Genomic DNA, 8,963 nt, shown 5'->3' with positions numbered 1-8,963 from the left:
AATAAGATAAAAAAGTTTGGTCCTTTATTCCAGTGTGTGCAAAAATACTCCATCAACTTAATCACTGATAACATATTTAGTCCTGACTTGAATGGCTGCAACACACTTCCCTGATTAATAAAGTAAAAACATTTTCTTTTTCTTTTTCAACATTCAATTTGACTGGACAGCTCACACAGAGACAGTCACTGGATTTCAGGGTAATAAAATCAAATAAAAGAAACTGAATAATACTGATAATGATGATGATAATAATAATAATTAGTTGAAGCTAATCTAGCCTTGTGATGCCATTTTAGCAGATGCCAAACATGTTTAAGGCAAGCACACATTTTCTAATATTTACCAATTACAGCAATACAAGATTAAATTATGCCAACTTTCTGGAGTTGTGAAATTAGCTAATAATAAATTCACTGTTACTAAAATATGCTTCCTTAACAAGCTCTGCAACTAAAACTAAAACCAACTTCTGCTAGCAGATTGCTGTGGTTGCCTGTGGTTTGCACGGAAGCCGACTTGACTGCAAACACTCAGCAGATACTGGCTTCAAAATCTCGAAAAAGAGCAAATCAAACTGGAAATGGAGAAGGTTCACCTTCAAAGTAAAAGACATGCCTTGCCAGCATAGTCAACACTATGCTGGCAAGGCATAGGGGCAACTTTTACTATGAAGGTGAATGCTCTCCATCTCAAATAGTGAGTTGTTTTAGTGGTTATGGACAATCCTCTATGGGAACTATGGGCCACCATAAATCATAAGCAGATTATTGGTGCAGCATCGTATACTTCTTTGTGACTAATTTTACCAGTTCAAGTGGCCACAAACAACCTCCAACAGCCTCTCACTAACAGATCAAGGAAAACACATTTTCCCTCAACATGGTTGCCTGATGGATGCTGACTGGTTTCTGCACCTGTGTGACTGGGGCCTTCCATTAATAGCTGCTTGCAACATAAATTGTACAACATAAAGTTCCCAGTTGTATCTAAGCTAATGGATGCGAGAGAGAGAGAAAGCAGAGAGGAAACTAAAACCAGAGGACTAGACAGAAGTACCTTGCAAAACCCCAACTGTCCTGATGTTGACACCTCAGGCTAGTTTAGTTTACTCCTGCAGATAAATGTAACCCTGTGCCTCAACAAAGTGTCATTAATATGTGTCAGAAACGAAACAATATGCTGTTTTGCTCACTGCTCATTCTGAAAGCCCATCCCGTACCAAAAGCCATAACAAGTAATTCCAGCGACAAGGCACACACATTAAAAGCAGAAGCTTGTATGAGGTCAGGAAAACCACTTATCATTGCAACACAACGACAGCCTGCTCCTTTGAAACTGTTTGATCTATCTGTCATTCAAACAATAAAAAGATTTGTACACTGATGAGAGATTATTATCAAATTTGTCAGCCAGCTATTTAAATCAAACATCTAATCAGTAACATTGTCAATCCATTGCTCTCCAGCAATGTTTTTACCACGTTTGTCCAGAGCTGGAACTAAACCATGACTGTGACAATAGAAAAACTAGTTCATAAGTAATGCATCTATGAGGAGGACCATCATGCTCCTAGAGGGTCTGAACTGGCTACACTCATATGAATGCTTGTTTCCAGGAATGCCGGTTTGATCATAGATTGTGTTTAACCCTGTTGGGCACACATTTACAGAGGAATGAGTGTTACTGTTATTTCCCTTTTTGTTACCGGAAGGATAGTTCTGTCTAAGGTGTTTAGGTGTTCTGCTTTATGTGTGGCCTCATTGCTTTTTTTATCAGCCATCCCTCATCCCACATATCCAAACAACATCACGGCTCCCATTTTCAAAGGCTGCCAGTGGTTGCAGTCCCACAAGACTGACAAAACTGCAGCTGCAATAGAAAAAGAGTGGTTACGTCTGTGCAAAGATGCATAAAACCATAAAAACACCCTCTGCCTTTCTTTAATGCTCATTACATTTACTTAGTGAGGGTGTGAGAGAAGTTGCACAAGAATAAAATGCATGTGTTAAACACCTGGCTGTGCATGGCAGAGACACAGAGATTAGAAAAAAGCTGGCAAAAGATGGCATCTACTCGTCACCTTGCTTTTTCTTTTGTCACGGCTAAATGTGCGCTAAATGATGTAACTGAAGTGCAGGAATGCTGATACGATGAGCAAATCACGCGTTAAACAATGTATTCATTATCATGTTAATGAGCAGCAACAGTTACAAATGCAAAAACTTCCTTTTTTGTGTCTGTGGGATGAGTGGGACACATCTCTTATTGTTCCTATGTAATAACACTACATGGAAAATTTAGTTGTAGTCAAATTACCTAAAAATAGATTTGATTGATAAATAATACTTTATTTATCCCGAGGGAAATTGTTTTAAAGGCTGCCATTTGGGGCATCTCTCTCTCTCTCTCTCTTCATATATATATATATATATATATATATATATATATATATATATATATATATATATATATATATATATATATATATATATATATATATATATATGTATATGTGTGTGTGTGTGTGTGTGTGTGTGTGTGTGTGTGTGTGTGTGTGTGTGTGTATATATATATTTCTTTTTTTTTATGTTGCACTGAGTGGTTCTAACTTACTGCTAAAATTATTAGTAAAGCACTAAATAATTTTATAAGCTTCTGAAATGTTTTCTATGTCAGAAGTTTCTATGTCCAAGTTTCAATCATCTAGCTGTTGATTTCAGGTGAAGTTGAAGAATTTGGAGGTGTTCCTCTTTCTTTATTATTACATCCACTTTGTGCAGTGTACCAGTACCACTGGAAGCAAAACAGCCCCAGTGCTCACAGCTGTCAACCACCATGCTTGACAGCTGGTACAGTGTTCTTGGGTTCAAAGGCCTCACCTTTACTCCTCCAAACATACCTCTTGTCATTGAGGCCAAATAGCTCATTCTTTGTCTCGTCTGAAAAAAACTTTTCTCCAGAAGGTATTTGGCCTGTCCATGTGGGCAGCTAAAAATTTTAGTGGAGCTTGAAGATACTGATTTGGAAAGCAAGAGCATCTTTCTTAATCACCATCCTCTCAGTCTATGGTGATGTAAAACTTACTTCATTGTGGACAGTGACGCTGGTATTCCAGCAGTTTCCGTCTCATGACAGGCTTGAGCCTTGGTGGTTCCTGGGTTGTGCCTGAAAACCCTAACCTATTTTCATCTGAGGATGACAGTTTGGGTTTTTCTTCTAGACCTTGGCAAAAATATATATAAAATAATCTTGTACTTACGTACAGTTGTTCAAACTGGTGATCAAAATGGTCCATTAAACTTCTGAAATGGCCTTTCCAAAGTCCCGACTTCAACCTTATTAATAATATGAGGTCTACGCTCAAAAGCAGGGTCTGTGCCAGGAAACTAACCAATTTAAACGAACTCCACCACTTCGCCTTGAGGCGACTTTTGTTGTGATTTGGCGCTATATAAATAACATTGAATTGAAGAGTAATCACATATTCAGAATTATGCCAGAAACCTGTTGATGGCTACCAGAAGCACCTGGTTCAAGTTCAGCTGGCTAAGGAACATTTAACCAAATATTAGTGGGGGTGTATTTATATATTTGAGCCTGTACAGTATGTATCCTTCAATCCAAGCTAAAATCAAACTTGTCCACTGAATTCTTGTGTTTTAAAGTCATTAAAGATGTATGCTGTAAAATAATTCCTGCCTGCAAAAAGAACAGTCCCCATGATGTAAACCTCTGACCACAAATGTATGCTGTCCATCACTTATATCTATAAAACTGAATCCTCCTATTGGCATCATTTGCACTTGACACGGGGAATTCTAGGAAAAAATAGCCTAAGTTGTTCATGCATGAAGCATTTGACTCCTGAAGGCACAGAGACACACCAACACTGGGCTGGGTTGAACTCAAAGAAAACTTGACACCCCCCCCCCATCTCTAGTGCAGGTCACACCCAAAGTTTAAAAAAAAAGAAGCTCTGATGCAACTCTTGGATCGCACATCGCTAGCACAGGATTGGAAACATGTCTCTTTTGGTTCAAAGAGAAACAATAAGAAAGTATCTTTAACACCTACAGCTGCACTGAATTTAAAGAGCAGTTTACGCCCAGCTCATTTTCTGTCAGCAGCAAGCATTTACAATTTTTTATTTTTATTTTTTGCTGGTGAGTCAGTTCGCAGAGTCATAACAACTTTTTCACTATCTGTAGTTGGAGACATCTTGGCAATCGAAGCGTGAGACCGTCAGAATCATAACAAATCTCACAATGGCCTTTTTACTAGAGCAAATGTTGAGTTAGAATTCATGGAGTGCAGGGATGTGTTTTAATCCCTTATTAGTATTTTCTTGAAAGTATCCTTGTATTACTTGCCCAACTAGGTGCCATAGCAATAACAATACCACCACTCGTATGAATGTAGTAGAGCTTGAAAGGTAAACAATGGCAAAAATGCACAACAGATTTTTTTTTCTTTTTAAAAACAAGAAAGGTAGTTCTGTGGAAGCAGATGGAGGCACAGAGACTGACAGTGGGGAGATGGCTGTTAAGATTTCACAGGAATCACAAGCCTCTCAAAACACACAGGTGAGATGAAACATGGCGATACATACTTCATTCCTCCACTGCCAAAGTAAACAACCGAACGGAGCTCTTGCTAGGTGTGATATTCATTACTGCCAAATATAGGTTCATTCTCTAACAACTTAGATTTATATTTTATATCTTTCTCTGTGATGAAACAGAGTTTGGCTCACCACTGGTCCTCATATGTTGCATGTTTGTTTAAATGCTCCGACTTGCTGCTAGCTTGCTGTGGCATCAACCCACCCTGACATTGATAATGACTATGATCCCAGTACATGACGGGGAACAACATGTTTTTCCCTTATCTTTGGTTATAAATACAACAAGAGTTGTGAGGTCACCAGGTGCCACCCATACACCTTCTCCAATTGGTTGTTGGTGAGTACATTAATCAGTTTGTCAACTGCTTTCTTGGATGGTGCGTGCAGTTTAGATATGGATCACAGCTCTAGTTCAGCAGTAAAATAGCAAGCTGGAACAGAGCTCAGCAATTTTTTTGTCATTCAACAAATTTACCATACTATGCCATACAATTATAAATAATGTTTACTGATGAGATTTTAGTAATTCTATATTACATTATGTGTTACATCAAAGAATTGCACAGGCACAAAGAACACTGGATGTACTCCACTCACCAGTGACTTTATTGTGTACAACTTGCTGGTACTGGGTTGGACTGCCATAATATTTCATGGTATGAACTCCTCAGAGATTCTGGTCCATATTGATGTTGCTGCTGCAGATTTGTTTGTACATCCATGACTGAATCTTAGTTACACAACATCTCAAAGGTTCTCTGTTGGACAGAGATCTGGTGACTGTGGAGGCCATTTGAGGCCAATGAACTAACTCACTAAATTTTCAAGAACTAGTTTGAGATTATTTGTGCTTTTTTGACATGGAAGCAGCCATCAGAAGACTGGTACACTGTGGTCATAAAGGGACAGACATGGTCAGCAACAATACAGAGGTAGGTTGTGGTGTTTAAACAATGCTCAGTTGGTACAAAAGGATCCAAAGTGTGCCAAGAAAATTGACCACCCCGTTACACCACCAGCAGCATGAAATCAATGACACACAACAGGATGGATCCATGCATTCATGCTGTTTACTTTAAATTCTGTCCAAACCATCTGAATGTCATAGCAGAAATTGACACTCATCAGACCAATTTTCCAGTCTTCTGTTTTCCAACTTTGGTTGTGAACTGACTGTAGCCTTAGTTTCCTGCTGCTAGCTGACACAGTGGTACCCAGTACCTTAATGCTTGGTTTGAACATCCCCACGTCGCCTTGAGCATGTTTACAAACTAAAATGCTCCCATGAGACTGGCTGATTGGATATTTTCACTCTGGGGCTGTTAAACAGGCGCACCTAATAAACTGGCCAATGAATCTATATTCTGTTTTTGTTTACAGTTACCAAAGATCGGTATAATTTGAGAGATAAAGGCTTCGCTACTGCTCAGTCATCCTCATTCTGCACACATTTCCAACCTCCTCATATACAGCACACAATTGATCAGGAACCCCTATGTTATCACGTTAATGCTCTTGATACACTTAAGTGTCATTTTTCAACATTTTGGGTTAATGTTGAAGTTTTGGTGGCTAAACATAATCAAACAGTTAATGATTAGGATTTCATGATTTCCACCACCAGGCACCAAAGCAGTGTTCTTATTTGCTCTTTTAACCAAATGTTACAAATACCAATTTAAATTTTATAGCCTTTATAGATGCTCTGCAGTTTGTTTACACTCATATCCAGATTCATAGATGTTCATAGATGGTTCACAAACTAATTTAACTAAATGTATGTAGTTTAGTATTTTCTATTTAATTATAAATATTTAGACATCATGTGTATCAGTTCTGACTCCATTATGAAATGATTTGTTTGGGCAGTAGAAGTTTTTTGAAATGAAATCTATTTCTTTGTTCTGGAGAAAGTACACATAATAAAAACGATCTATTCAAAGACGTGCCGCATTTTGCTTCTCCACTGTTTGTCTTTCTTTAGAAAAAGGTGATTACAACGAGGTGGAGCTGTTAGTCAAATAAAAATTTGTAATGATTTATATAATCACAACTTGCTTTTTATACCCTAAAATGAAGACAGATCTGTAGTTAAACAGATTTATATCCCCACAATATGAGCAATAAAAGTACACACACACACACACACACACACACACACACACACACACACACAAATAAACACACACACACACACACACACACACACACACACACACACACACACACACACACACAAAATGTTAGTGCAGGGTGTGATCTGTGGAAAGCAATGACATGCTCAGACAGAAATAAAAACATAAACCATAATTATCACTTTGTTGAACTTTCACTGTGGGTTCATTACTGTATCAATACACACACACACAGACTGGGGTTGTTATGGAAAACAATGATTTTCGGAGAGTCTGCTGTGTTACATGCTTCTCTTTTGGCATCCTTGTAGACAGTTTGTATGTCTGAGGTTTCTCTTTGTGAAGAGTCGCTCCCTTCGCAGCAATGACACAAAACAGAAAGAGCAGCGGCGCGAAGCTGCTGCTTTCCTCTGGCCTTTCATTTCAAAATCAAACCCAGCAAAAGTCACACTTTAAACACACTCCAGGTGTACCTGCTCGCTGTCTCTCATTACGCATAAAATGTTACGAGGCACCTCATTAATTGTACCCGACGTGACACACCTTTGTCTTTGTTCTCCACCTGTCCCTGCGTTATTATTTATATCTGATTGCAGACTGATATGGATCATTATGATTTATGACAAAAACATATATTGATGCCTCTGATTTAAACTGGCAGACATGCAAGTACAGACTGCCAGCTATGTAAAGAACAAATTTATGCGTTTCTTGTTTACGGCATCTTTTAAAAAGTTCCAGTACAAACCAAGGAGCACATGGATATAATCTCTGCCTTATCTGCCAGCTCTCAGATGGCTTTGCAGCACTCTGACTGCCATAAATTACAATAAGTGTTTGAGTGATTATCTGATCTACGTTCATTATGACGTCTGTTTTCCAGCCTCATATTAGACTCATATTGTGTGTGTATGTGTGTGCGCGCGTGCGCGCGCCATCAGGTGGTGACTCTCACTTTGAGATATATTATGGTATATCGTCTCCTTGGGCAACTTAGGGAACAATCACATCTCTGTGTTCACTACAAGCAGCCAGGAGACATGGCATAATTGCACACACCGTTGTAGGAACAAACACTGTAATTGTTCCTATGTACTTTTTGTCTAGGTTTTTCAGGTGCAGGTGTATCAGGAGGGTGTGTATACGTGCGTCTGGGTGTTATTTGAAAGTGAGGTTGCCTTGTGGCCATAAGACATTCAAACTATCACTAACTGAAATATGAAGTCAGCCTGATGGGAAGTCAGTCCGCCCAAATAAAGAATGTAACCATGCACACAAAACACACACAAAAAACACACACACACACATGCGCACACACACACACACACACACACACACACACACACACACACACACACACACACACACACACACACACACACATAAAAAGGGGGAGGGGCTAAAAATGCAAGTGGATGAACTGAGGAGATGAGTTGTCCTTGTTAAAACATATTTACATGAGATAGGAGCTCAGTCACAGCCTCCGTGTGTATTAGACTGTTCATGTATTTTTTCCTGGTTCAGTTTGGTAGTTTTCAAAGACACACTAGAAAATCCAAATCCTCAAGTGCATCCAGTTCACTTTTAATTTTTGCATGACCTTATAGCCATTCCTTTTTTATTTACCTCTTGTTTTCTGCTCTTTTATCTAATAAATGACTTGTCTTTGGAATATGATTCAAACATAGCGTGCCAAATATCAGACAAGTTAGTCCACATGTATCGACCACGTCATTTAACAGTGTAAAAAACCCATAAAATGTCATTATTTCTCAGTGATAAACTCATGGTCCCACTACCCCCTGTTTTTCAAAGCCATATTTCTTAAACGCAAACATTGTCATGATTGATTTTTGGGACCAAACCTCACATCTGCTCTGATTGTGAAAGGGATACAGGGCAAAAAGTGACTGGCACCATGCATAATTCCCTTAATAGCTACTAAAGCCCCAGTTACAGCTGAAGAAAGGATCCCAAAAGTATGAAACTGCTACCACTGGTGTTATTTTATTGTAAAGTGGACCAAACATAACACATTTCCCACATGCTTTTGGGAGATTTGGTGTATTTGTGTTTTTGCAAATTGTAGCTGCACTTGGATGGAGGTGATTTTCCTAGAAAAGACTTCCATCTTGCAAATGTACTCCCTAGTCCAGACATATGCAGAATACAAAACTAGTGCTTGCCAGAAATTAACGTAG

Source organism: Rhamphochromis sp. 'chilingali' (assembly GCF_963969265.1).
Source record: "Rhamphochromis sp. 'chilingali' genome assembly, chromosome: 4".
NCBI classification, from domain to species: domain Eukaryota; kingdom Metazoa; phylum Chordata; class Actinopteri; order Cichliformes; family Cichlidae; genus Rhamphochromis; species Rhamphochromis sp. 'chilingali'.
Note: the sequence above shows the minus strand (reverse complement) of the source record.